Below are 27,847 nucleotides of genomic sequence, written 5' to 3'. Positions count from 1 at the left end.
ACACTACCTTTTTTACCACGGCAATCCTAGTGGGTGTGAAGTGGCATCTCCTTGTGGTTTTGGTTTACGTTTCCCTGCCGATTAATGATGTAGAACATCTTTTCAAGTGCTTGTTGGCCATCTGTATACATTTAAAGAAGTATCCATACAAATCCTTTGCCTGTATTTTTTTTTAATTTAAACCCAAGTTAGTTAACATGTAGTGTAATAATGATTTCAGGAACAGAACTTAGTGATTCATCACTTACGTACAACACCCAGTGCTCATCCCAGCAAGCGCCCTCCTTAATGCCCATCACCCATTTAGCCCATCCCCCCGCTAGCAACCCTCAGTTTGTTCTCTGTATTTAAGAGTCTCTTATGGTTTTCTCCCTCTGTTTTCATCTTGTTTTTGCTTGCCTTCCCCTACGTCCATCTCTCTTGTTTCCTGAATTCCACATATGAGTGAAATTATGTTATTCGTCTTTCTCCGCCTGACTTATTTGGCCTAGCATAATACACTCTAGTTCCATCCACGTTGTTGCAAGTGGGAGGATTTCATTCTTTTTGATCACTGAGTAATATTCCATTGTGTATATATACCACACCTTCTCTATCCATTTGTCAGTTGATGGACATTTGGGCTTTTTCCAGACTTTGGCTTTTGTTGATATTTCCTTTGCCCATTTTTAAATTAAGCAGTTTGTGGTTTTATCGTTGAGTTGTAAGAGTCCTTTTTATATTCTAGACCCCTATCAGACATACGATTTATAAGTATTTTCTCCCATTCTTCTTACTGTTTTTATTCCCACTCATCCAGTGACCTTCTGGACCCACCTCACCACGTCTCGTGCCATCTGGGACACCAGCTGTGCCCACTCAGCACCCACAATGAGGGTGAACAATGGCACCTTCCCGTTCCCTCCTAAGTTGTCAGTCACCTAAGGCTTCCCCAGCAGAGCTGGGGTGAAAACATGGCTCCCCGTAAACACACACAAGTATGATTTGGCTCCCAGGCACCAGAAACGGGGCCATCAGCGTTGAGTCAACTGTCTGCTCGGCTCAGCACGAGAGGCAGAGAAGGCCAAGGTCTTAGCAGGGCACAGCTGATGGCTGCTCTGGTGCCTATCCAAAGACCATCATTAAGTGTGGGAGGCTATCTGGACACAGATGTTTATCAGAGTTTTCAACTCTGAATGAGCACACAGTACTCTATTCAATGGAAGTATAAGAATATGGGTTTACAAGTTATTATTTATATGAGCAGTGAAATCTTTTACACAGATACGGTCTTTTAAATAAAATATATTCCTGTAACAATGGAACTGCCCCCGAGGGAGGGCAACCAGATGGGCCCTTGTCCTTTTTGCAGGGTCCCTGTTCTCTGGAGCTGGGCATCTTCTGCCACTCCTCAGAACACAGACTGACATCATTTACTGCCCCGGAAATTCTCTGTTAGTGTGAAAATTGGTAGTATAATCCTATTTGTTGTAAAATTTAAGAAAGAAATAATTTCTCTAAGTATTTGGAGCCATACACCGATATTAACAAGGAGCTGCTGGGATCATTTCACTTTCCTCTTTCTGTTTTAGTTTCCTTCTCCCTTTCTTCTCATCCCCACCCATTACGAATGGATCAAATATGTAATTAAAAGAGCAACAGGGTGAGAGAGGGAGACAGTCCCTATACTGAAGATTTAGAGGGGCTTTTCAGCTTTCTCCATTGACAGAGTACCCTCACCCCCAACTACTAACACCCCAGGAACATCACCAGCTCATTTGAGTGGCAATGAGAGGCACTGGTGACAAGCCCTGTGCCCGCTCCAAGATCATGAAATATCGAAAGCTTCCAGACTAATCGAAAACATCAACCAGAACACTGGAAACAGTAAGAACTATCACACACAAGGCACTTCCGATAACCACTGCAATCTAGCCCTACCTAAGAGCTTTGCATCTAACAGTAAAGACGGGATGAAGATACAGACCGGATAGTTGTCCCCTTTGGTTAAACGGGCCTTGCTGAGCAAATCAAGGAGACCCCTGGGGGGAATCCACACCCACTCACTCGGCTGATTGTCCTACGCTGCTCTCCTCTGCATTTCTCCACAAGGGCTCACCATAGCACTTTGCAAATATTATCTGCAACTTATTGGTTCCCTAAATAAAGGGTAAGTTGCGTGGGAGTGAGGAGCGTTGGCCTAGGGAGCAAAACAGTGCTGTATACATAGAGGCAAATGGCCAGGCTTGATGACTTCCATCCGGGTAGGAAACAGTTTCTCTTTCTACCTCTCGGCTGCGTTAGAAAGATGGCTTTCTGTGCCCGCACTGGAGAAGCCTGGTTTGGAGAAGGAGACAGGCACATAACCTGTGAATTCCAGCTGCACACGGTAGGTCCACACAGGACCACGAGAACTTTCCCGAGCCAGTCCAAGGGGCTCCTCCTGGGAGGAACTACAGCCTTGAAAGGAAAGGGAGAGATGGCGTGTTTGAATACTTTGGGGGCAAGCGGGTGAAATGAGCCCAGAGAAAGAGGGTCAACTGAGAAGCCACTTCTTCTCTGCCAAGTCTGTTTGGAGGGAAACTACTACATAAGATCACTTTTATTGGCGTAATAAAGTTCTAGGAGCCAATGGTCTACTGGTGAAGGTTTTATGAGCAGGAAAATAAATGCACCCATTCATTCATTTATTCACTCAATAAATGCCCAAGAGTTCCCCCCTTGCACAAGGCCCCGTGCTTTTACAACATCTGACATGAGCAGAGATGTGCCTGGCATGCTCTCCCTCTACGTTTTTGCCTCGCTCATTCCATCATAGCTTTTTGACTATCAAATATTGTTTTTTAATCCTTTCGTGTCCCCATGGTCCAGATTGTCAGGAACTCCGGTCTTGATTCTTGCAAGAGCCTGTTTCATCTCCTTTGCGCCTAATCCGTTAGCATAGCCAGGCCCTGAGTATTTCACATCCTTCAGGGAACTGCCCCTGCCCACAAGATCCAAGCCTGGGTGTCAAGGTCCCCTCCAATCAGACCCCCCTTGCATGTGACTGCCCTTGGGCCGAGAAACCCAAACGCTGAATAAGCAGTATATGGCGGGGAAACTCCTGCAGCTCCTCTGCCTTAACTGGTTCTTTAAAGGCCTGAGTCAACCCCCCAAAGGCTCCCCCGCCTGGAATCCACTGCAACCTCCAGTTCTTTGGAACCCCTGGCTGAATTCCCTCCTGGTATTACTCGTTTTGCCTAGATCCAAGGACTACCTTTTGCATCCATTTAATTGGCCATGTATTATTTCCAATGAGATCTTGAATTCCTAAAAAAACAGGGATTAGATTACATCCCCCTTGCAGACTGTAGCACAGTGCTATACACATCTTGGGTGGGCAGTAAAAAAAAAAAGAAAAAAAAAAGTTTTAATCGATTGTTTGAGTCAACTGGGTTTGGGATGTATCCCAGCAGGGCTCTGAGCTGTCCATCTCATTAAAACAAACATGCACGGTGACAATGCCAATCAATCCAAAAATAGACAGAAACAAGTTTTTACAAGTCTGTGTGGCATTTTAAAAAATCAATGTATTTATTTTGAAGGAGAGCGCGTGTGTGGACAGGGGCTGGGGGCAGAGAAAGAGGGAAAGAGAGAATCCCAAGCAGGCTCTGTACTGACAGCATGAAGCCCGACGCGGGGCTCAAACCCACAAGCTGTGAGATCATGACCTGAGCTGAAATCTACAAGAGTCCCTCGGATGCTTAACCAACTGAGCCATCCAGGCGCCCCCGTGCGGCATTTTAAAAAAAGGTTTGGCTAATTAACACAAAAGTCGCTTGAAGATGCTACGAGATACTCTTAGCCTAGTCCAACCTGGAATTCAGGTGACCACAAAAAAAACACGTGGTTTAATTCTGGAGCGTGGGCTAGCTCTGATTAAGCCGTGACAGCTCTTGCTGCAAGTAGGGAATATTAATAATACATACGAAATAATAATATATACTAAATGCCTGAAGGCTATGCCAATCAATTCAGCTCCCCTTCCCCCCCTTTTTAATGGATACCACCAAAGAAAACTGAACCACAAAATCTCCACATTAAAGCCAAGTTAATGGCTTGATTTTAGCTGAGACTGAGAGGCAAGGCAATTTGAAGTCCAGGCAGACCGTCCTTTCCTGACACTCTCCCCCGAGGAGCACCGATTACATGTGCCACAACTCGGGAACACCGCATTAACGGCTACAGGTGATATTCGTGCATTAAAGCCTGGTGTTGGTGTTCAAGCAGGGGCCACGCCGGGGCCGGCAGAACGGAGGTCACTTAACGGCAGCCAGGTGGGGAAAGATCTTACGGCAAAGACACCCTTCCCTTTCCAAGACCCCAGCTGACGCTAAAACAACACAACCACCACACACACGCGCGCGCGTGCACACACACATGCTATAGCATTAAAAAATACACACACACATTTTTGAAAAGTTTCACTTGCTAAAGCAATAACAAGTTTTTCTCCTGCGAGAACCCTTAATTTAACAGTCCTAATGCAAACAGCTAAAAAAGCATAGCTGGCAAAAACAAAACAAAACAAAACCACAGTGTAGGACTGAACTTTTATCAGCAATTCTACTGCCAGACTTTCTAACTTTTTAATAAAGAGAAATGTCACTCAAGTCAGTAACAAGCCCTCCCCCTCCCTCCCTCTCTCTGTCTCTAAGAAATAAGAATTTCAAAACAGAACTTCCTAAGCCCGAATTCCCTCTTTTGGCAAACAGCTCCCTTCTTTTCAGCAAAAGCCTCCTTATTTTTCCACTCTCTTCTCTAACCTCTTCAGGTTTTCATAAAAATGGCATGTGGCTCCTGGGACATTTCACAATGAGGTTCCAACTCTCGGGAGAATGCAACCCTACTACCCTGATGGGCTGCCGTCTGCTCTGTAAGACGGATGCCCAGAATAAGGTAATTACCTCTGAAGCAGCAGGGTATCTGGTAAGGGGGACAGGGAGGGCTCACACACCCTCCCTCCCTCTCCTTCTAGGGACCAGCGACCCCCTCTGCGTGCTTCTCTGTCGGTAACCAAGGGGAGGTGATTTATGTAACTCCCACAGTGCTGTTTCCTCTCCAAGAGTTATTGGGGGAGGGGTCTCTGTGGCAAATAAAAACACAGGATGGAGGGCCGAGGGAGGCTGGTGGAGACCCAGAGGAGGGCAAAAGGCAGAAAGGAAGTTAGTTCACTTCTACGTGTCTGATAACTCCAAATCATTAGGAAGGAATTGAAAAAAAAATTCTAAGCTGCTGACACCCACCCTGCCACCACTTCCTGGAAAAGTTCAAAGGTATAGGTGACTCTATGGGTCGAAGGGCAGAGGCTTAAGAGGTGTCTGACCTGATTCTCGCTTTTGTGGCACAAACGTCCTGCACCTGACACGTGATCAAAGCCGTTCATTGAGGCGCGGGCCACCGGTGTGGGTGAGAGGCACGGCCCGCGAACGTTAGGCCACGCTGATGAAAATATCAGCTGAGTGGGACCCCCGAGGAATTCAGGTCCACTGGTTTCTACCGTGGAGCCCACAGGGGAAGAAAAACCTAGGAAACAAAAGCCTCTTTCTGTTTGCAGACACTCAGGTACCAAACACTTTTCTCAAGGGACCAGACTGTCATCTCGAATGCTCACAAGCAACCAAAACCAGTTATGTTAAGAAACGATGGGTACGAGAGGCATTACTCGAAACAGTCCATGAAGCACCACCCTCACGATTCAACTAAAAACACAATGAACAGTTTGCATCATCTTTAAGAACATCTTTATATTAGCTTCAGGTATACAGCATGATTTGATGTTGGTGCAAAATGATTACCATAAGAGTACTTAACGACTGTCACCGTATACATATTTTTTCCTAGTGATGAGAACTTCTAGGATTTGCTCTCTTAGCAACTTTCAAATATACAGTACAGTGTCATTACCTACAGTCATCATGGTGTGTTACATACCCGTGAGCTGGACGTCTGTACCTTTCGACCCCCTTCACCCATTTCACCCACCGCCCCCAACACCCCCACCTCTGGCAACCACCAGTCTGTTCTCTGTATCTGTGAGCTTGGTCTTTGTTTTGTTTCTTTCTTTTTAAGATGCCACTTACATGTGAGATCACGTGGCATCTTTCTCTGAGACTTATTTCACTTAACATAATGCCCTCAAGGTTCACCCATTATTGTCACAAATGGCAACATCTCTTTTTTTATAGCTGAATAATATTCTATTCTATTCTATTCTATTCTATTTGCACACACACATATAAACCCCACATCTTCTTTATCCATTTGCACACTGATGGGCACTTAGGTCGTTTCCACAGCTTGGCTGTTGTAAATAATTCTGCAGTGAATGTGGGGGTGCAGATATCTTTTCAAGTTAGTAATTTCATTTTCTTTGGGTAAACACCCAGTAATGGAAGGACTGGGTCATATGGGATTTCTATTTTCAATTTTTTGAAGACCCTCCACACTGTTTTCCACAGTGGCCACGCCAACTTGCCTTCCCAACAACAGCACACGAGGGTTCCCTTTTCTCTACACCCTCGCCAACACTTGATATTCCTTGCATTTTTTATTTTAGCCATTTGGACAGGCGACGGTGATATCTCATGGTGGTTTCGATTTGCATTTTCCTGCCGATGAGTGATGCTGAGCACGGTTTTTTGTGCAAAAACAGCCACTCACTGTTTTAAGCAGAGCATTACATTGTTGGGCCGAAGATCCTAAGCGGCTTTATTACCTAGATGAATGCAAAACTAAAACTGAAGTTTAGGTACGCCTTTTTCTTGAAGTGAATGTCAGTAACTTTAAGAAGCCAGAGAATTTTTAAAGCATTTATGAGAGAAGGCAATCAAACATTTGAGTCAAGATCCTCACGACTGTCTGCCCCCATGTTTGCGATTCATTTAACAAACCAAACAGAGGCGGGATGTTTTGGGTTCAAAATCTTTCCTTCCCTTCCTACAGTTGATTTTATTTACCTTGTAAATCCCAGCCACAAGCTTTCCCTTAAATAGCCACCATTTTGAACAGCCCCTTAGAATCACTTAGGGTGGTGTTCCATTTCACCTGATCCTTCTCTGGGGCTTTTTTATTCTTTTGTTTTGTAGAAACAAGAAAAGAAACGTTGGATTCCTGTACGTGTGACCTGTGTACCCGCGTGTAGACCGTTCCTCCACTCAGCTGTTAACGGGCTTTGAGGTGAGCACACACCCAAGGCTTTTTACCTAGAAAAAAATCTGTTGCCGTCAATCTCCATCGGTAACTTTCACCCTGTGGTGCAGGATGGGTTGAAAGGAGCTCACAGACTCCCTGAAAGCGTCCGGGGCTATTTTGCGTGCTTGGGCATTCTTCTGACGAGCTGGCCTATTGTTTCCACCAGATGCCGGGCGGAGGACCTTCCACGTGCCCTTCCAGGTCCACTCCCACTCTGGCCACCCCTCTGTGCATGCTGCATGGACGGAGAGATTTCCTTTGGTTTCCAGGATGTCTCAGGTGATAGAAGGCTCAGAGCGAGATGGGGGAGGGCAGGGCCCTGGCGCCCAGCTGTTGCCCTATGGGGCCGGGGAAGGCTGGCTGTGTCTTTCTGCTTCCCACACCAGCTCTGCTCGGGGGTCCCCCGTCTCTGCTTTGTGGCAATGGCTTCCTCTCCCCACCCCTCCCGCCTGCCAGCGTTGGGAGCACTTCCGTTTCTGGCTCAAGGAGCATCTCTCGTGGCTTCTCTGCACCGGCCACAGCTCTGTACACAGCCTTTTTTGAACTGTTCATCCTACAGACTGTGCCCTCTGTTTTCTGCCGGGATCCCAAGAATGTTTGAGAGGTTGATGACCCTAAAATGCTACGAATATATGCATGTTAAAGGACTCTGTATAAATCTGAAGGAAACTGCATATGGTGAAAACTAGAAAACGAGTCTCGGGGTAACTGGGCAGAAAACCCAAAAGACATCTGCTCTGTGAGTCCTTCCTACCCTTTGATACAGCCTTTCCATTCCCCCATGCTTTTTATTTTATTTTTAATTAATTTATTTATCTTATTTTATTTATTTTATTTTAGACAGAGAGCACGAGCAGGGGAGGGACAGAGGGAGACAGAGAGAATCGTAAGCAGGCTCCATGCTCAGCGAGGAGCCGGACAGGGTAGGGAGCTCAATCTCACGACCCTGGGATCACGACCTGAGCGGAAATCAGGAGTGCAACGCTCACAGGACAGAGACACGTGGCCGCCCCTCCCCGTGCCTTTACAAGAACCCTGAGCACTAGGCATGGACGCTGCCTGCCTGCGCATCCTGTCGCTTCCCCCGTCAGCTGGTCACGCGATTAGGCTAAGTGGGGACAACTGCTCACTGGCAGTTTCTTCAAGTCTCACCTTCGAACCTGCAGCAAGAACCCCACCGGTGTCACAGGGCGCCGGAGGCAGAGACGAGGTCATCCGGGCAGCGGGCACCAGCCCAGCCCGCATGCGCACTGCGGCTCCGCACCATGGCTCCACCTCCTGCTCGCCTGGCCCCGTCTCGACCGGGCACCTGCTGTGGATTTGATCGGCTAGACTGTACCCTCCCCGGGACACAGCTTCGGGTGCTTTCCCTCTGGATGCTGGCACCGCAGCCTTAGCCCGGTAAGGAACGCTCTGTGCTGAGCACACACGTGCACATACACACACTCATGCACACATGCGCACATGCACAGACGCGTAGACCGGGTCAGGGGAACTGGACGCGCTTTACTAGGTCTGATCCACTCTCCACTGCTTTTAAAACCATCTTGAGCTGCCTTTGACGGATCGGCGGCAGCATCCTTAGAGATAGAGGCCAGCCCATTTTTTTCAAATATGCATTTTAGCTCCTGCTGCTGATTTCCTACGATTAATGTGTGCTCCTCTCATCTTGGCGATGCAGGAGTTGGAGGACAGACCAGAAAGGGAGGGGACGGCGTGATTAAATGTGGGCAGAGGCTGTGCACGTTTCCGGAGGGGGGCGGGGGTGGAGGGAATGATTCTGAAAGCTCTGTGGTAAAGCAGCAATAAAACATCACTAATTGAGGAATGAATCATTTAAAAAATCATTATGGGGAAGCCTTGGGCAACAAACCTCCCAGTACAATAGCCCTGAGTTGGAATGAGGAAAACGCCTTCCTCTCTGAGGCGTTTGTACACAGTGCAGTCCCACGTTGCCTACCTCCCGCTTCCTGTAGCAAAGCCACCTCCACTCACAGAACACAGGACGGTCCTGTTTCCACTGGCTCTTCTCCCTTCATTCACAATGCAAACTGTTGGTTCCCAGGGTGGGGAACATGCTGAACTCCCAGGTCTCCTGATAGGCAGATCTGGAGTAATTTCTGCAATCGTGGACAGCCCGGTCCCAGGAAGTCCTCAAGGAACGGACTGTGAACTTCCTGATGGTCCAACTACCTTCAGATCAATCAGTGGCTTCACTTCTGGCCCCTCCTGAGCATTCCAGCCCCCAGCTGCCCCTTCCAGCCAGGAAACAATAAAACCCACCACAGTATTCCTGTATTTCCAGGGGAGATACACGGTATCATGGGAATCTTCAGGCTTTTTTTCGTCTGCCACACACCGCCGCGTGAACCCTGACTCCACCATTTCTCGGCTGTGAGATCTGGCCACTTGCTCAACCTCGCTGAGCCTCAATCATCACTTCCATAAAATGGGAATAATAATCCCCACCCTCATGGGACAAATGGGAGGACTGGGGTAATGTGTGTGATGGGTGAAGCACAAGGAATAAATAGGAAGAGAAGTTGCTCTTCCTGACCTATAAAATGTAGTGTGTCCTTCTGGGAGGGGCACCCCTGGGAGAGCAGGGGGAGGGCACTTGCCTGCTACCCATTTGTCCATCCCGTTCCACGGATGTGTCTGTGTGTTTTGTACCAAGCATTGTCTCCCTACCTGGTCGTAAACTTGGGGCAGGAGCCAAAGTGTCTGTGTCCCCCAGAGCCCGCCTGCCTCAGCAGACAGGACTCATTAATCTATTCGCATCGATTCCTTCAGAAGAGGCACGGGGTAAAGACTGAGGTGCAGCCCGCCACATCAGTCCACCTGGAGTTCAAGTACAGCCTCCGTGGACTTCCGGCAGCTGCAGTCCCTTTCTGCACCTCAGCTCCTACCTCTGGATACTGGTGAGTACAACAGAAGGTGGAACCTGTCAAGTGCTTATCGGAACAGAGACTGACCCTTGGAAGCCCTCCCCCCCAGAAATGGTGGCCGTTATTGCCGATACACCGTGGGTACCGGTGAACACGCCGTAAAGACAGTACTGAAGGAGTCCATCGCGGTGATCTCCCCGTCCTCCTCCGCTGCAAAGTGAGAGTCTATTTTTGGCTTTGAGTTGCTGGCTGAAATACTCAATAACATAGAACACGTTTGTGTGTATGTTTCAAGAGGTTCCCATAAAACCAGACTTGGAAGCATTCTGGAGGTTAATTTTCAGAAAATATCATCTAGGAAAAGCAACCGTGCCTGCATCACAGCCTGTTTTCGTTGGGTCTTGAAGCCATGGTGTTGGATCCGATTGGGAGACAACTCACTCCACTCTCAATGGTAATCCTGAGGATTCAGGTAGATCAGTGGAGTTGTGCAAAATTCTTCCACCATTACCAGTCCAAATCTCCCGTCTTCAGGAAACCTAAAATTAAATTCCCAAAGCAATGGTGAAATCACACAAACACCTGCGTCCCATCGCCATTAGAAGTCGTCGCCCTTGCCTGGAGAGAGCCACCGCTGAGCGCACCATCCTTGTGGCCAACAGGAGGCGCTAGTCTGCATTTTGGGCAGCTGTCGGTAATGGAGCAAAAGACGGGTGTTAATTTCTTTCCTCCTCCGTGTGTTTCCCTCAACAAACCAGTACTGACCGCTGCCACCGGCCGTTCTGGCTCCTGCTGTGGGCTTGCCCGACACATTATCAGTGGGTCTGATTGGTTGTAAGACTGGGCAAACGAGGCTGACTTCATGGGAAAGCTTCACCAGAGTCCAGATTTTAGGGCATCACTCCTAAGCAATCCAGGCTTCGACTTGGGTCCCCAAATGATGTTTGAGAATCGAGGTGAGACTCCTTCCTCCTGGATGTCTCCTTAGTTGTGGCCAGGAAGGCAGCTAGTAGAGTCTTCGTGACCTTGGCAGATGGACAGGCTCTTGGTTTCCATTCAGATTCTCCCGTAAGAATGAAAGGCACCACCGGGCGCCTGGGTGGCTCAGTCGGTGAAGCGTCTGACTTCAGCTCAGGTCACAATCTCGCGGTTCGTGGGTTCGAGCCCCGCGTCGGGCTCTGTGCTGACAGCTCAGAGCCTGGAGCCTGCCTCAGATTCTGTGTCTCCCTCTCTCTCTCTCTGCCCCTCCTGGCTCCCCCTCTCTGTCTCTCTCTCAAAAATAAATAAACATTAAAAAAAAAGTTTTTTTTAATAATAAAAGGCACTACATGCCAGAACCACAGAGTGGGCTCCTGTCTGCCTCTCCAGGTAGGGTGAGGGTTCCTGTCCCCACTTGCCCCTACGTCCATACTCACTGGGATATTTGATTGGGTAACCTTTGTTTTGCAAGGATTGCATGTCTGCCTTGTCAGAAGCTGGGGCTGGCTTCTATCTTCTTTGTCTTTGTATCTCCTGTTCTGAGGGAAGAAGTCTTCAAGAAAAGTCTGTTGAATGGATTTCGGCCATGATGGCCAAGATAATTCTAGACAGGTGGCATCATTTGGGAGCTGTGTCTAAGCTCCCATACAGACGCCACGGCTCCGTGCTCCCTGCGGCTGGAGGAAAAACAGCCTGGCACTTGTCCACACTGTCTGCATTTCTTTTACAAAACATACACCTTTTTCTTGCCACTTTGCGTTACCAAACGACTTTTCAAGAACCTTTCCGCGCTGGTATTCCCTGATGTCTTTTTTCCTGTGTACTCTAAAGGGTGGCCAGACTTTCTACAAAGAGCCAAGTGATAAGTATTTTAAGCGGTACAGTCTCCGTCCAGCTCCTGAACTCCAGTGAGCTGTGGTGCAAACTTAGCCACAGGCAATCCCTACACATTTGGGGGTAGCTGAGTTACAGTGAAACTTTATTTCCAAAAACAGGTGGCTTCGGGCTGGATTTGGCCCTTGGGCCAATACTTTGCTAACTCCTGATCTACGAGAAAAATGATCCAGAGAGGACGTGATAAACTAATTCTGCTGTAAGAAAACTTTGGAGATAATTAATCTAGGGCATTTCTTGACTTCCTCTTTCATCCATAGGTCACAGGCAGACAAAATGAGGGGGATGGAGACAGACTTTGAATCACAGATCCATCTTTTGGAGATTTTCCTCCTTTTATGCGCCGCGAGAGAGAACAGGAACCCAGCCCCAGAACTGCAGTATCGGGTGTGTATGCCACGCTGATTCTTTCTGTTTCTGCCGCCTGTCTTTAGAACTTGGGTTTTTTTTTCCAGTTCAGGTGACCCCAAATTATCCACTCATTCTTTTATTGACTCCGTCAGTCCTAAGGTCCTTTATGGCAAGGTCCCATGGCTTACCATCCTCGGAGTGACCGGCGGTGCCCCGCGTACAGGAGATGCACTAAGTATGCAGGGGGATGAGCGTCCTTGTTGTCTTAAGGAACGTAGAGGTGTTTGGTTTTGTTGACTTGGGACATTCCAAAGTAGATAAGGCTGCATATGGGTAAGATAACACACACCTGGAACTTGGGTCTGAAGTCAGGTTAGAAAGACGCAAGAAATAGCTGGGTGGGGGTGGAAGAGGGGTTAGGAACCCAACCTGAAACAGATAAAACCGAAAAGAGGGGAGATAAGTGGACAGCTGAACTTAGCCAGAAACATAAATGATTAGTCCGCGGTGTGGTTTTTGTGTTTTTCCGGCATGCGGGATGGAAGTAATTGGCTGTTTGCAAACAAAATGCAGAAAGAGAAAAATGCTCGCGCTGAAGCTATAATTAGTTTGTCAGTGCTGTGTGCCTACGATGAGTGTACAAAGAGAAATGCATTGCTACGGAAGTGGCTTCCGCCTCCCCCTCCGCCTTCTCTTTCCCACGTGGCCCTAACTAACAAGAGGCAATTGGAAGTAAGGCCTCCGTCAGCCATTCGCAGCCTGCCTCCCCACGTGGTCCCATCGACCGGGCTGTGAGGCCCCAAGTCATTTCCTCACCCACAGTTCCAAATCCTGACGGCAGGAATGATCCTAGGAAGATCACAGGGTAGGGAGTTCATTTCTCTGCCCTCATTTGCGGGCCAAGGACACTACCATCCCTCCTAACTGGGCTCATGTCATATTTGATGAAATGTTCAAACATGACCGTGCCGGTAGTGTTTTCTCTGAAAATTGCAGCAATTACTCATGAGTAAATGAGGGCCCTGGGGCGAGGAATCCGGTCAGGAGACCGAGGACCGTGTTACCAACAGATGCAACGAATCAATCCTGAAAGGTTGGTGCTCAGAAGGAGGATTAAAGCGCTGCAATTAAAATTCACACGTGCAAGATCAGATCCATTCCTTCTCCTCTAAGAAATTTACTTGACCTTTCCAGTGCAAGCTGTCTACCCTAAAAGAAACTAGAAGCGCGTGAAGATGTAGCCGTATGTCTTTATGAATGCACAGGTGGAGAGAGAGAGAGAGAAACTGGAAACAATGTGGCTGGCACACTACATCCAGAGCCTGGGATTCAGCCTCAGATCAGCCCCTGATCCCCGATCGGTAGACCTTGGGTGAATTCAGCAACCATCTGGTTCTTCTTCCTAAGCTACAAACAGTAACCCTCTAGTAAGGCAGCGTCCTCCTGCAGGGGATTCCTGGTGGGTACGTAGCTGGGGTCTTGGTGGGGCTGGTGTCTCTCTGGGACTCGGAGCATAGCCTAGCATCAGGAGATAGGGTTTAGGAACTACACTGCTTGGGTCTGGATGCCTCTGTCACTGGCTGTAGACTGTAGGCATGATCTGCAAGGTCTCTGCAACCTCAGTTTCCTCATTTCCAAAGGAACAGGTGAGGATTAGATGTGCTGAATCGTGCAAAAACCCTCAGACCAGTTCCTGGCCCAAGGTAAGCACTCAACACTGACATTGCTGGCGTTGCTGATGGAAATGGCCAAGGGGGACACTCCAGTAGTTACAGGACACCCTTACAAACACGTACAATAACTTGGCATTTTCTAGGAAAGGGGCAGATGCACATACCTGTGACTTAGCAATGCCACTGCCAGCCTAGAGAAATTCACATCTGTAAACGAGGGGACACCATCAACAATGTTCATTGCAGCACCGTTTGCAACAGCAAAATATTGGAACAACCACCGAACGGGACAGTGGATAAATAAGTGTTGAAGTTTCCACACAATAGAATACCACCGACATGGATCAGTACCAAAAGCATAATATTGAATGAGGAAGGAAGTGTTGCAATAGGAAACTTAGGGTGTGATGCCACTTATGAAAGGTTTAAAAATGTGAATCCATACTCCATATTGCTTACAGACATACACCCGTGTCATAGTAACAGGCACTCAAATAAAAACTGGCATATTCACAATAATAGTTACCTCTGGAGGGGTGGGGGGGGGGGTGAGATGGAACGCAGGAGGGCTCAACTATTCTGGGATGATTCATTTCTTAAAAATCATCATCATCATCATCATCATCATCATCATCATCATCATCATCAGGCTGGGGCACCTGGGTGGCTCAGTCGGTTAAGCGTCCGACTTTGGCTCAGGTCATGACCTCACAGTTCATGAGTTCGAGCCTGTGTTGGGCTCTCTGCGGTCAGTGCAGAGCCCACTTCAGATCCTCTATTCACCTCTCTCTCTCTCCCTCTCTCTCTCTCTCTCTCTCAAATGAAAAAAAAAAACATTTAAAAAAATACTTCAAAAAAATAATCAGGAAAAAAACATGACAAAGCATTAAGTTTTAATCATGTGTTTCTCATCTTTCTTATTTTGCATGCATAAAATATTGTTTAGTTTGAAAAGAACTCTGAGCTGTGTTTTTGTTTTGATTTGTAATATTTTCCCCCTCTGATATTCTGTTAGCATAAGGTCCCATATGTGATTTTGGTTTATGTTTTCCCTTTCATCTTCTTTTCCTGGGACAATTCATGATGAAAGGCTTCCCTTACTGTAACTCCTAATGAACTAAAAACTCTCAGCTTCACAGGGTGCCTAGGTGGCTCAGTTGGTTGAGCGTCTGACGTTGGCCCAGGTCATGATCTCGCGGTTCATGAGTTCGAGCTCTATGTCGGGTCAGCTCAGAGCCCGCTTCGGATCCTCCATCCCCTCTCACTGCCCCTCCCCTGTTTGCGCTCTCCCAAAAATAAATATAGAAAACAAAACAAAAACAACCCTCTCAGCTTCAGTAACCAACACTGTATATTGATGGCATGTTTGGGTAATGAATGATTCTGTCATAAAAAAGCATTTATGTAGCCCCCTCTATGCACAGCTCTGTTCCAGGCACTAGGAGTGGGAAACGATAACAGGGTTCCAATTATAAAAGGAGACAGATTGATTATTGTAGCATCATAAAAATTTAAAGTATTTTGATAGCTCAGTTCATACATTACAGTGATGGAATTTTAGACTTCCTGGAAAAATCACTAAGAAAAACCCAAATAACCCTAATGGAAGGGTGAGTGAAAAATGGGAAGATTTTCATAAAGTAATTTAAATGACTGATGAAGACATGAAAAACAGTCAAGCTGGTGAGCAATAAAAATGAATAAAGTTTAAAAAGAGGCATCATTTTAAACTGTCAAATTGGCAAAGGTAATACTCAGTGTGGGCACAGGCTCAGGACGTTGGGCACTCACAGAGAGCTGGTGGGGAATCTGGCATTACGTAGCAGGAATCTTAAAAATAGTGATACACTTTGACCCCATGATTCTCCTGCTAGGATCACAGACTGAGCAAATACCCAAAATACGCACACCAGTTTATGTGCAAAGATACTGCAGCACCACTTATCATAGGAAAACACCTAAATATAGGACAACAGGCTATTCATGAAATATTATCCATGCAACATAATAATCTGAAGACTTCATATATTTATTTTTCAAATTATATTAAATAACATGGAATCCAATTCTGTAAAGTAACTATACACATTGGGGAAAGACTGGAAAGAGACACTAAAAAGCCATGAGTGGTTATCTCTGACCCCTGAGATCACGAATATCTTCTTTCTTTATACCCTTATATATTTTTCTTTTTTTTTTTTAATGTTTATTTACCTTTGACAGAGAGACAGAAAGAAAGGGACAGATCGTGAACAGGGGAGGGCAGAGAGAGAGGGAGACACAGAATCCGAAGCAGGCTCCAGGCTCCGAGCTGTCAGCACAGAGACGCGGGGCTCCAACCCACAAACCGTGAGATCATGACCTGAGCCACCCAGGCGCCCCTATACCCTTATATATTTTCTTTTTTTTTTTTATAAGTTTAATTTTTTTTTCAACGTTTATTTTTATTTTTGGGACAGAGAGAGACAGAGCATGAACGGGGGAGGGGCAGAGAGAGAGGGAGACACAGAATCGGAAACAGGCTCCAGGCTCTGAGCCATCAGCCCAGAGCCCGACGCGGGGCTCGAACTCACAGACCGCGAGATCGTGACCTGGCTGAAGTCGGACGCTTACCCGACTGCGCCACCCAGGCGCCCCTACCCTTATATATTTTCAATGGGCCTATCTTATAATTAGAACAAAACATACATTTCCAGATAATTACAGAAACCAAGATCCAGGAAAGACCCCTTCATTTCTATAGATGGAGAGGGATTACATGAAGGTCGCACCACTACTGAGTGGCTTTTTCCCCTTCCTGGCCTGGAACCATATTTGAAGAAAGACCCCAAGAAGAGCAGAAGGTCTTTGCTGGACCCCAGCAGTCCTGACAGAAGAGGGCTGCCGGGCCACGTAACCAGGTGCTCGGGGCAATGGTCACGCTCTCACTTCTGGAATACTCATCCCTTGTATCCAGCAAGGCTCACTCCAATGAGTGGGAGAGAAAGGTGGCTACAGAAAGGCCGTATTTACCTTGGCATCGCTGCCTTACGTATCTGCTTCTAACGTCAGGTGCAAGTGTAAAATAGAAAGTAACACAGCATGGTTTCTGAAAAGTGATAAGATGTGCAGGGATTCAGAAATACTTAAGCAAGACATCAGACGCCACCGCAGACATGGTGCTGAGCCGGCCTCGTGTGGACGTCCAAGCGACAGACCCGCGAGCAGGGAGCACGGGGCTCCTGAACAGTTGCTGGGTGAGCGAGTGTTTAACTTTCAGTGGCGGGAAGGGACCATACACACGACACCCGGTGCTTCTTCCGCCTTGAACTCAAATGTCCGTCCCGAATAAGTCTGTGACAGTCTAAAGGGGTGACTCGAGTTTTACAGAGTGGCTACGAGATATCTAGGCATTTATCCGCGTCGGCAAACAAAGCCCAGCTTGGGAGTGATTTTCCCTTAAAGAGAGTTCCCACAATCCTTACAATAGAAAGGAGAGAAAAAAGGAAAAAGAAAGAAAGACTTGCAGGGAGGGGGCTCCCTTCTCCTCGGCTGCCGGTGGCTCTGGGAGAGAGAACTGGGGCAGTTTCTAGGACAGATCAGATCTTTCCATTGAGCCTCCTCAATGGTTTTCTCAATGTGTGCCTGAAGCAGGAGCCTGCTGACAAAGTGCATCGGAGGGGGCCTCCCAATGGAAGGTATCAAAGGAAAATGCGAAGTTTTGTTCGGCCAGGGCTTTCCTGCCCTGTTACTGATGCCTCTGAGTACCCCAGAAGGGAGACAAAGGGAAGAAAACGCGCTGGACCAAAATGTGCTTTGTACATCCACCCCCCTTTCCATTCGCGTAACGAGACGTGCCGCCTGAATGCGCTGGGGAGGGGCTGGTAAGGCCAGGACCGTGCCATATTTTATTTCCACCCCTCGTCAGATCGACCGCCCTAGATGCTCAAAGGCGCAGACGCAAGAACTCCTTAGCAGAAAAGTAACGAGGCAGGCTTGAATGTTGCTGACCTGCTTGAATGAAGCCAGGGGAATTAGTGAGTGGCCATAAGGTGATGGCAAGCAGTACAAAAGAGGGCAAGAAAGAGACTCTACTGTGAAACAGCTCCTTTCTCCACTCACAAGCTTTTTAAGCTAGGAGCTCAAAAAGGAGGCCCAGGATCCTGTGAGAACCAAAACTTCAAACTTCTCTACTTGAGTAAGTTCAGTCATTCCGCTTCCACTGACGGGCCTTCCTTAGCACACGTCCTGCATATTGGTGTGAGATACAGCCCCTAACAGGGTACCATTTTCAGCCCCCAGCCTACCAGCCTGCCCCTCCCAAGCCCCTGGTTGGCCCTGTGGCCTGAGCCATACTTGTACAATGATAAGAACATTCACGGTTAAGTTTTACTTACGCAAATTTCGGAAAGATATTACCTCCACACTGAAGTACACCATGGCTATTACTCTATCAGTACACAGAAGTAAAGCGATCAACATTTGTAATTTAATGAGCATAATTACGTCAACTTCTCCCAAAGTCCTTGGGCCTTAGTTTCATCCTTTGGAAGTCGAGGACTTGTCAGGATCTCAAGTTTGCCCTTATAGTTTGCGATTCTGATATCAGGCAAGGTAGAATCCGGGTGAAAAAGCATTAAGCAAGACAGAAGACATTGTAAATAGTAAAAGCCACAACTCACAGCAAAAATGCGACACTTATGAATATTTTTGCACCAAACGCACAGCACTGACTTTCAAAAATTAAAACTACCTGAGCTGCGAGGGGGAAATCAATAGAAACACACTAATAATAAGAGCCTCTTCCCCAAACCCAGGACTAGGGTGAAGCACGAGATGCACTTTCCTCAGACGCACAGTTTAAGGGGTGCCAAAAACTTAGGGACCAAAATGAGTATTTCATGCAATATTTTTAAAAATAAAAATGAATGCTGGGCGCCTGAGTGGTTCAGTCGGTTAAACATCTGACTTCAGCTCAGGTCATGATCTCAGCTCAGGTCATGATCTCATGGTTTGTGGGTTTGAGCCCCGCGTTGGGCTGTCTGCTTTCAATGCAGAGCCCACTTCTGATCTTCTGTCTTTCTGTCTCTCTCTCTCTCTCTCTCTCTCTCTCTCTCTCCCCCCTCCTCCTCCCATGCATGCTCTCTTTCAAAAATAAATTAAAAAAAAATAATAAAATAAAATAAAAATTCATGCAAACAATCCAAGATGAAGAAAACTGGAAATTTTCAAATTAAAACAGGGTCAGTACTGCTGATCTTTTTTCGTCTCAGGCTCCGATACAGCTCAGTATGGGACTGTCCAGGCTTTATCCTGCCACTCTCAGTCCAAGACAGCTGAAGAAGACAAAAAGGAAGTGAAGCTCTACAAGACCTAAACAACATGATCAGTAAGACAGACCTTCTGCTGTGTTTGGAGAACCAGATAGCCACACGCTAAGGAATGTATTTGCACCCCTACCTCACACCATAGACACAAATGAACTCAAAATGAATAAACAACCTAAAGATAAGAACTAAAACCATACCACTCTTAGGAGAAATCAGAAGGGTAAATCCTCAGGGCCTAGGATTTGGAGGTGAATTCTTAGATATGACACTAAAAGTGCAAGCAACAAAAGAAAAAATAGATAAACTGCACTTCACCAAAATTAAAATCTTTTGCATCACAGGACATGATCGGAAAAGGGAAAAGACGATGTACACGATGGAAGGAAATATTTGGAAAACCTCTATCTGACAACATCCAACTGATGCAAAGAATTCCTACAATTCAACAACCAAAAGACAGTTTAAAAATGAGCAAAGGATTTGAACCGACATTTCTCCAAAGAAGATACACAAATGGTCAATAAGCACATGAAGAGATGCTCAACATCATTCACCATCAAGAATATGCAAATCGAAACCACAATAAGACCTCATGGCACACCTAAGAGGCTATCTTTTGAAAAACAAACAACTGGGCGCCTGAGGGGCTCAGTCAGTTACGTGTCCCACCTTGGTTTTGGCTCAGGTCACCATCTCATGGTTTTGTGAGTTCGAGCCCCACATTGGGCTCTGTGCTAACAGTACAGAGCCTGCTTGGGATTCTCTGTCTCCCACTCTCTCTGCCCCTTCCCTGACTCATGCTGTCTCTGCCTTCCTCAAAATAAGTAAATAAACTTAAAAAACCACACAACTAAACAAACAAAAATGGAAATAACAAGTGTGGGTGAGACGTGGAGTAATGGGAACCCTCATCCTTTGCTGGTGGGAGTTTCAAATGATGCAGCCACTGCAGAAAACAGGTGGCCAGTTCAAAAAGCTAAACACAGAATCACTATATGACCCAGCAATTCTGCTCCTGGGCCTATATCCAAAAGAACTGAAAACAGGGACTTGTACACCAATGTTCACCACTTATTATTGCATTACTTATTGCAAGGGTTAAATTGTAGTGTAGGGCTAACGCGTAGCTTGAGAGATAACAGCTTTGTGTTGACACTGTAGCTTGAAAAGTAACAGCTTTGTTCTAACACTGAAGGTTAAGAGATAACAGCCTTGCTTTACTCTTGTAAATTACGCTTCCTACTCTTGTAAATTAGGCTTCACCAATTAAGGAAACAAAAGTTCAAAGAAAAGAGCATCAGAGGCAGGGTCAAGGAGATCCACTGGTTGCAACTTAGAGCCAGAAAGTCTAAAATAATCACCTTATCTGGCAACTGTTTCTAACTCATCTGGGAACTGTTTCTCTGTTCTGTTCCCAGGTGATGATAAAACGATGTGATCGGCTATAAAAAACTCTGTACCCGGGCTGTTCGAGGCCGCACTCTGATCAAGAGTGTTGGTCCCGATTGGTCGGCCTTGCCTCTCATTGCAATAAACTCTGTTGTGACTGTCACTGGTGCCGGTAGCATTCTGTTTCACGAGTCGTGTGGATGCAACATTATAACAGCCGAAAAGTAGAAAGAGCCAAGTGCCGGTGAACAGATGAATGGAAAAACAAAATGTGGTATATCCATAGAACAGAATATTACTCAGCCATGAAAAGGAATGAAATTCTGATACATGCTACAACTTGGATGAACTTGAAAAATTATGAAAGCAGACACAAAAAGACAAATACTGAATGAGTCCACTTACATAAAATATCTCCAGTAGGCAATCCATGGTGACTTAAAAGTAGAATAGAGGTTACCAGGAGCTGGGGGAGGGGGAAATGGGGAGTTATTGCTTCATGGTTACAGAGTTTCTATTTGAAGTGATGAAAGGTTTTAGAAACAGAGAGTGGTCACAGTTCCACAAAACTGTGAAAGAATGTAATTAATGAAATTGATTATGGAAATGGTTAACAAGGTCAATTTTATATTACTTTTTTTTTTTTTACCACAATAACCTTTTAAAAAAAAACCAGATCTTCTGGATACACATATATTTTGAACCCAGACAATAGAGAATACACTTTCTTCTCAAGTGAAATTCATAAATATTTACTTTGCATTGACTCATAAAAAAAAGCATCAACAAGGTGTCATAAAGTAGAAATAATAAAGACATTATTTGATTGCACTATAGTAAAACCAAAAATTAATAATAAAAGCAAAAGTTTCTTCCCCCTGGAAATTAAAAATTCCGTTAAATCATTCTCATTTAAAAGGGGAAATGCAAACCAAGATTGCAGAATTTCTTTTTTTTTTTTTTTTTTTAGGGGCGGGGGGAAGGAAGAGACAGAGGGCGATGGAGAGAATCCTAAGCAGGCTCCACACCCACGATTGTGACATCATGACCCGAGCAGAAGTCAAGAGTTGGATGCTCAATCAACTGAGCCACCCAGAGGCCCCCCCAAACTGCAGAATTTCTAGAACAAACTGTTAATAAAACCATAATCTGTAAAATACAACTAAAACAGTGATCGGGGGAAATTCATAGCCTAAATATTCATACCAATAAAAGTAAATGCGTTAAATTCCCCATTCCAAAGCAAAACAAACAAAATGAACCAAAAGAGGCACAAGGAAGGAAATAATAACACTAAAAGTAGAATCAATAAAGTAACAAACAAAAACAATAGAAGGAATTAAAAATAAATCACTATGACTTTAAAAAAAAAAGGGGGCGGGTCCCTGGGTGGCTCAGTTGTTGAGCATTCGACTCTTGGTTTCGGCTCAGGTCATGATCTCATGTTTTCATGAGTTCGAGCCCCACATCAGGCTCTGGGCTGGCAGTGCAGAGCCTACTTGGGATTCCCTCTCTCTCTCTCTGGCCCTCCCCCACTTGCGCTCTCTCTCAAAATAAATAAACTTAAAAAAAATCTTAAATGAAAAAAAAAATTTAAAAATTTCAAAAAACAGAAAACTTTTTCCTGTAGTAAATCTCATGGCAACGAACGGGTTGAATCAGTCCCCATAGTGAGGGCATAACCCTAAACAGGCTAAATCTAGCAAGCAATAAATACTTAGAAGTTCACCCTTAAAAACTCATCCAAATTTCACATGGTATTCTATAATATGTCTCTTTGTTTTTTACTGTTAAAAAAAAAATGTCCGCCCACCCTTCAAGTCTTTAAGAAAAACTCATGCCCCAGGGGCTTGTGCCATACACACAACAGCTTCTGCGTGGCCTGGCACATGGCTTTTCCATCACTGGGGTTCAGGTACCCCAATCTGAAAAGATCCCTTCAGTATTAACCCTCATTCGTTCTAAATCCTGCTGCAGATTACACATACCTAAGAGGCATAGTGTCACTGGTTACTTCATTTTCACAATGAAAGATTAAGTCGCAATGAAGTGACTTTTTTTTTTTTTAACCAAATGTACCAGAATCAGCTAGTAGCAGAGAAGAAAGAGAAGAAAGAAGAAAGAAGCAGAGAAGAATGAATAATCTGCCATCTACCATTGTTCTCACATAGCTACTGCGCCCACTGGACAGTGCCCTACATTTTCTTGGAAATATTTTTAGAGGAAAAAATTAGAGGATTCTCCCCGTATAATTAGCATGACTCCTTTTTCCCTCTAGCATTGAATCCAAGAGAAGAGGACTCATTTGTCCTTTCAGAACACCCAAAGCATCAGTGAAAATCTTTTCAGAGAAGCATGGTACCAGTCCACCCCTTCCAATCGTTGTGTTCAAATTCGCGCCCCGTCAACAAATGTGGGTGGCTAGCAAGGACCTTCAGCCCCATAAACTTGGAGGCTGGGAAGGAGCCAGTCCACTGCTTCCTAGCTACACAGGGAAAGCAACTGGGAACCACAAAGTCAACAAGGAAGACTGAAGGGCATGGCAGCCAGAACTACCAACTGGAGAAAGCAGTTGATTACTACAAGTGGTTCAATGCAACGAAAGCAAAAAAAAGTCACCGGACATATCCCACCTGCATCCCACAGTACAGCGTTGGCACGGCCCAAGGCAAACCGTATCGATGCTCTGCTCTCCTTGTCAATAAACAGCACATCCGTCATGTATGGACACAGCTCACATGTACGTCATGTATGGACATAACTCACACGTATAAGAATGAAAAATGCTCACTTGAGAACGGATAGATTCTATGGACAGTAAATCCACTTGTGGGGAATCCATTAGCGCAAAGCATTGGCAGTAATTGGGTTAAGATACTGAGGAGACAGGGGCGCCTGGGTGGCGCAGTCGGGTAAGCGTCCGACTTCAGCCAGGTCACGATCTCGCGGTCCGTGAGTTCGAGCCCCGCGTCAGGCTCTGCGCTGATGGCTCAGAGCCTGGAGCCTGTTTCCGATTCTGTGTCTCCCTCTCTCTCTGCCCCTCCCCCGTTCATGCTCTGTCTCTCTCTGTCCCAAAAATAAATAAACGTTGAAAAAAAAAAAAAAGATACTGAGGAGACTGTAAAAAGCATCTCGCGGTAGGGGCATGTCCTTGGGACACACACTCATTTGAAATCTAAGTTTTTGTCTTTTGTTGGCTACATTTCCCTCCCACAGTGCTTTCCGTTTTTATCCATACAAGGGTTTTCGGGTAACTTGACTATGGAATCCCACAATCCAGTCTAAAATGGGAAAGTCGTGATAATTTGTCTCCCAATTTGTCAAGTGTAAACACCTCAAGCTACCCAGGTGTTTAGTGGGTGCACCTCCCAGCTCTTAGTGACCTACCCAATTAACAGCACAAAGCCGCAGAGGGGACGATAAAAACGGAGCCCCCGCGGAGCCTCATACTGAAACATAGGAATCAGGTCTGAGAAGGAAGCACAGCCCCTCCTGGTCCAGCTACAATGGAAGTGATCACTAGACATTTCATAAGCAAATGCAGTTCAAAGGCAACTTATCCAAAGCCACCTCCAGAAAGAGGTATTGGGGAAACATATTCCTTAGTGGCGTGCCCAGCATGTTCCCTGACTCGGGCTTGCAAGCTGCTGTCCCTGATCTTCAGAAACATCTTGGTTTTGTCACCCCCATCACTTCCACATGACGGCGATCCACGGGGACTCAGCCCTCAATGCAAGCAAGGCCCTCGACATGGATGGCAGCCACAGGCTCGGCCTTTCTGCTATTGTGATGGACTGTCTGTAGCTGTATTCATTTGGGGTTCAAAATCCACACGGCCCTATTCGGAACGCCAATGACAGCGGCATAGGATCGATCCTCAAGTTCAGATGTGCTAACGCCAACAGTCTCCTCATTTCGGGCATGGAGGTTCTTCCCTCCGAGAATGCCATGGCTGTGAATGTTCTGGGTCGCTGTAAGGATTCAATAGTCTCTAGGTGCTTCTAGTTCAAAAAATCACAAGGTTAGCCAAAGCGTCGCCAATCCCACTCTCTGGAATCAATGGATGTTCACTATGGTTTTCAGTGAATGGACAGCATAAAGTTATTAACGTTCAAGGTAGCTCTGTGTATGCAAGAGAGGATTCAACACTTCATAGGTTGTGATGTCAATTCTGAATCTCAACGACAGGTCTCGAACTACAGACCAAACTGATAAGAACCCTGGGGTATTTTTATAATGCTCCACACCAAGGGAACTTCAGCATCTCCTCCAGGCTTTAGAGCATCAGCTATACCTTGAGAAGATATATATTTATTCCTGCTAAGATTAGCCTTTATGAAGAGTCGTGATTTATCTTCTCAGGATTCCCCATATTCCCACTCACTTAGTAGATACTCAAACCAACAGACAAGCTGGAGTGAATGGAATTAAAACCTCAAGCCTCGAACATTACCCAGGAGCTCCTTGGTACTCCCAGGACCAATGGGCTGGAGCCCAGAAGACCAAAGCATCTTGTGAGCTGTCAAATCGAATGAGCAACAGCACAGGGGCAACACAGAGCATACCAGCAATGCACCTGTCCCAGGAATGCCGGCTGGATCCACCCCGTGCCCTGTGAGGCAAAGAGGCGAAGCTCAAACAGGACCCACGGTTGCAACCGTAGGGCAGATTACGTTCAGTCAGCTCGATTACTCTTTCGATTCCTTTTAATTAAGCTCTGGAACCTCCGGACTTATCAAAAAGGAGGTGACCCTGGGGGGTAAAACCCAATTGGGAGTCAGTAGGTTAAGACCCCATGCTTTCCTGAGCCTGCCGAAGGCCTAGTTACCTGCATGGCCATGCTGTTTCCAAGGTAGGTGTCTGGGACCTAATCCAAGCTTCGTATACTTTTTATTCCCAGCTACCTCTACGAAATTTAGCCAAATTCCCTCTATAGAAGCAACCAGACCCAGTGTGTACCCTAATGTCTGTATCTGAGAAAAAGGAATGTGATGGGGAGCGGCGCCTGGGTGGCTCAGTTGGTTAAGCGTCTGACTCTTGATTTCGGCTCAGGTCCTGATCTCACGGTCGTGAGATCGAGCCCCGCATCGGGCTCTGCACTGAGCGTGAAGCCTGCATGGGATTCTCTCTCCCCCCACCTCCCTCTCTCAAAATAAATAAATACACATTTAAAAAACAAAAGGAATGTGATGAGGGTAAATGAGACAGTAATAGGCCACGTTGCTCAAAGTAGCATGGTCTTCAAACTCATGTCAAGAGTAAATTTTGCAAAGCAGTAAGGGAGGAGGCCTGATAGAACAGCAAAGCTGGGGGCCCAGGGACTGCAGGCACGGGCTCTGGGAGGTGAGCAGCGGTGGCAGCAGCCGAGGCCACCAGGCTGGGAAGTCAGGTGTCCTCACCTGGCCTCTGGCGGGAGCTTGGTGGTCACCAGAGAGAATGTGACGGATACTCTAGGACCAGCGGGGCTGGGCTTTCTGGGTCTTCTAAAGGGGCCTCTCATTAGCAACTAGATCCATAACTTGTATACTTTTTATTGTGGAAAATTTCAAATATATGTGAAAATGGACAAGAGTCTATAGTTAATAGTCTATGTACTTATTACCCAACAAGATCGATTTGTAGCCAACCTATCCCATGTATACCCCAACCTCTCTCTTCTTCTATGTTATTGTGAAGAAAATGCCATAATTGTAGCGTTTCATCTGTAAATATTTCAGTAGATATCTCTAACGAATAAACACACACACAAAACATAATTCCATGATCATCATTAAGATATTTTAATTCATTGCCTTTTTTTTTTTTTTTTGGAAAAAAAATTTTTAATGTTTATTTATTTTTGAAAGAGAGAGAGACAGAGCATGAGCAGGGGAGGGGCAGAGAGAGAGAGGGAGACACAGAATCCGAAGCAGGCTCTGGGCTCCGAGCTGTCAGCACAGAGCCCGACCCAGGGGCTCGAACTCATGAACTGCAAAATCATGACCTGGGCTGAAATTGGACACTCAACTGACTGAACCACCCATGAGCCCTTCATTGCCTTTGTTTGTTTGTTTGTTGTTTTTGTTTATAATAAATATTCATTTTTAATATAGTTTATTGTCAAATTGGCTTACATACAATACCCAGTGCTCATCCCAACAAGTGCCCTCCTTAATGCCCCTCACCCACTTTCCCCTCTCGCCCACTCCCATCAACCCTCAGTTTGGTCTGTGTATTTAAGACTCTCTTGCAGTTTGCCTCCCTCCCTCTCTGTTTGTAACTATTTTTTCCCCTTCCCTCCCCCCATGGTCTTCTGTTAAGTTTCTCAAGATCCACATATGAGTGAAAACATGTATCTGTCCTTCTCTGACTGACTTATTTCACTCAGCATAATACCCTCCAGTTCCATCCACGTTGCTGCAAATGGCATTTCATTCTTTCTCATTGCCAAGTAGTATTCCATTGTATATATAAACCACAACGTCTTTATCCATTCGTCAGTTGATGGACATTTGGGCTCTGTCCATACTTTGGCTACTGTTGAAAGTGCCACTATAAACCTTGGGGTACAAGTGCCCCTATGCATCAGCACTCCTGTACCCCTTGGGTAAATTCCTAGCAGTGCAATTGCTGGGTCATAGGGTAGTTCTATTTTTAATTTTTTGAGGAACCTCCATCCTGCTTTCCAGAGCAGCTGCACCAGTTTGCATCCTCACCAACAGTGCAAGAGGGTTCCCGTTTCTCCACATCCTCGTCAGCATCTGCAGTCTCCTGATTTGTTCATTTTAGCCACTCTGACCAGTGTAAGGTGGTTTCTCAGTGTGGCTTTGATCTGTGCTTCCTTCATGAGGAGTGACGTTGAGCATCTTTTCATGTGTTGGTCGGCCATCTGGATGTCTTCTTTGGAAAAGTGTCTATTCATGTCTTCTGCCCATTTCTTCACTGGATTATTTGTTTTTCGGGTGTGAAGTTTGGTGAGTTCTTTATAGACTCTATACTAGCCCTTTATCTGATATGTCATTTGCAAACTGCCTTTTTAAGTTGTTACCCATGACCTTTTGGTGGTGCTCCCCGGGCTGGACTTGCCTGGAAGACCAGGATTTCATAAGACACACATGGTTCCGTTCCAATTCCTGGTGACCACCCTTGGATCTCACTCTATATGCTGCCACAC

The 27,847-nt window shown here is 46.0% G+C and overlaps 1 protein-coding gene and 1 long non-coding RNA gene across 4 annotated transcripts in view; one reads left to right on the top strand and one right to left on the bottom strand.

Annotated features, from left to right (window-relative positions):
• KIF26B (kinesin family member 26B) overlaps positions 1-27,847 on the bottom strand; it is a 469,574-nt gene that overhangs the window by 204,897 nt on the left and 236,830 nt on the right. The window lies entirely within an intron of this gene.
• Positions 8,088-27,847, top strand: part of LOC128313073 (uncharacterized) — a 29,130-nt gene continuing 9,370 nt past the window's right edge. Inside the window, exons 1-2 of the long non-coding RNA XR_008293238.1 lie at positions 8,088-8,613; positions 12,233-12,359. This is a non-coding gene — a long non-coding RNA (uncharacterized LOC128313073). The remainder of the gene's footprint in view (positions 8,614-12,232; positions 12,360-27,847) is intronic.

The sequence above is a fragment of the Acinonyx jubatus genome, chromosome E4, assembly GCF_027475565.1.
Source record: "Acinonyx jubatus isolate Ajub_Pintada_27869175 chromosome E4, VMU_Ajub_asm_v1.0, whole genome shotgun sequence".
Lineage (NCBI taxonomy): Eukaryota > Metazoa > Chordata > Mammalia > Carnivora > Felidae > Acinonyx > Acinonyx jubatus.
Note: the sequence above shows the minus strand (reverse complement) of the source record. Positions and strands in the feature narration are given on the sequence as shown.